The sequence below is a fragment of the Cyphomyrmex costatus genome, unplaced genomic scaffold (assembly GCF_001594065.2).
Source record: "Cyphomyrmex costatus isolate MS0001 unplaced genomic scaffold, Ccosl1.0 scaffold40, whole genome shotgun sequence".
NCBI classification, from domain to species: domain Eukaryota; kingdom Metazoa; phylum Arthropoda; class Insecta; order Hymenoptera; family Formicidae; genus Cyphomyrmex; species Cyphomyrmex costatus.
Genome location: NW_017278208.1, coordinates 249,424 through 251,836, shown reverse-complemented (window position 1 = coordinate 251,836; position 2,413 = coordinate 249,424).

Genomic DNA, 2,413 nt, shown 5'->3' with positions numbered 1-2,413 from the left:
ACGATCATCGTCCGACTGATCTATCTGGCAGATTCCTCGTCGGAGGCTGACGTATCCAACCCCCGCATTACTATATCGAACTCACGCGAAACTGCAGCCTCGATCAGTCGATTAGATTAGAAGACTGCGAATGAGCTCAAATAAATTTCCATAAATGTAAGTAGCATTTTATATAAAAAAACAAGAATAGAAAACAAATATGAATTTAAAATATAATCTCATTTAAGATGATCATATATTTCCTTTTATTGAGTGCGATTAAAACTTGTTAGGAAACTTTTTGATCATTTTGAACATTATTTACATTCAACGAGTCAATTATAAGACAACTACAAACAGAATTATTTCGAAATTTTTTCTAATTGCAAAATTTATATGTTTTACAATAATAAGGATAACGTAAAGGATAACAATTCTGAGAGAGTCGTCGATAAATAGAATTAAGAAATTAATACATATAAGTACATATAAAAATTAGAAATATAATTAAACAAATTCAAACTGCATACATATTTTATGTATATATATAAAATATGTATGCAGTTTGAATTTGTTTAATTATAATAATATTAAATGAAATTTTTTTTTACGGACTCTTCTATTCAAAAACCAAAATTTCTATGACAAAGGGCAGTGAGAGTGCAAACGTTGTTGTTAGTACGTAATCAGTCCAAGGTGGAATTGTTAGAATCCTTTATTCCATATAAATTACATAAAATCTTCCAATAAATACGTTTCGACTCTCTTTTGAGTCAACTTCAGCTTATACATACATTCCAAATTCTTATTGTGAATTTTGTAATAAAATCACATCAAATTTACAGATTTGATGTTATTAAATCTGTAGAGTTTAATTTTGTTAAAAATATATCTATAAGTTAGTTAATCATGTGACTCACCTTACAAATCACAATAAAGATGTCATTAAAAAGATACAAAAAATATGGATCGATATCATGTTTTATAAAAATAATCAAGTTGTTGAATACAAATTAAATTATTTTATAATATGCATGTTACATGTTTTCGCCTTTATGTCAGACTAACGACTAAAATTTTTTTTATATTTTAAGGTAGTTCTTCACAAAAATGAATTACTGTAGAAAAAAATAAGAAAAATATATGAGGTTCTCTGGATCTCGAACTATATGCTACAATTTTTTTAAACCCCGATTGCCGAACTCATTTTTGAGAAAAAATTCGTTGAAATTGGCTTCTTATACACGGAGACATAGGGTATCGTCTCGGGTATCGTACAGTTCCGAGCACTATTATTTACAAATTAGTATAGTAAAAAACTGCAGTTGATAATGAAAAAGTAATATTAGATGAAAGTTAAAGATTCGTACTTTTTAACGGTCAAAATAAAAGTGGAGGTAGCCGAACAAATTTTCGAGTTAATTATTGTAGAAACAGCAAAAATGTACGACTTCATAACCTCTTTCATGTCATCCGTAAACGTGTATGAATAACTACGTACGTGGTTCATCGCTACGTATAAACAATATTAATATTATTAAAACTTTATTATTTCAATGCAAATATTATCAACAAAGACCTTAAAATTTATAAATATTTTTAATGAACGCCATATATACAATTCGATTGAGAATTTCGCAATTTTTATTCTCAGCATTCAGTTGACTAGGGAGTCCGTGAAGAACTACCTTAAACAAGTCAATTCGCAAATGTCAAGATACATAAATAAAACGATAAAAACAATAACAAAAATATATAATATAGATAATAATTAGTATAAATTACGATTGTGACTGATAAACATATTTTTTGTATCTTTATATTATACCAAATTATACCAAATTATCAATAAGTTTAGATATTTTAAGACATAAAATCAATCCCCTTATAACAGTACGTTTACCCTTCGCATCATTTTTAATGGATCACTTGATGCATATTATGCGATTATTAAGATTCTTTGAATTCATAAGACGCGATGTTCTTATTGTACATTTATGTTAATACTGTATTCTAAATTCTAATAAAGTATTTTTTAGTTTTACTAAAAGCAATAAGTACAATAATATTGAGTCAAACTTTCTGAAGTGGGCCACCAAAAATCGACCCGTCGAATTTCGTATTTTTTATTGACGATTTCTAAAGATTCATATGTTATAAGTAATATCCCAAAATATTTTTAAAAAATTTTAATTTTTGAAAAAGTTATAAACAATTGAATTTTAAGGCGATTATTTGTTAAAATGACAATTTCTCAGCAACTAATTGATAAAAATTAGTGAAAATTTAATGGCATGTTCATAATTATTAGTAGAATAGAAAACCATATCGTTTGCAGAAAAAAAATGTAATTTATTAATAAAAAATTAATTTTGCAATAAACAAATGACTATTAAACCGACTTCTCCTTGTGTTAAAAAAAATTTTTTTTTTT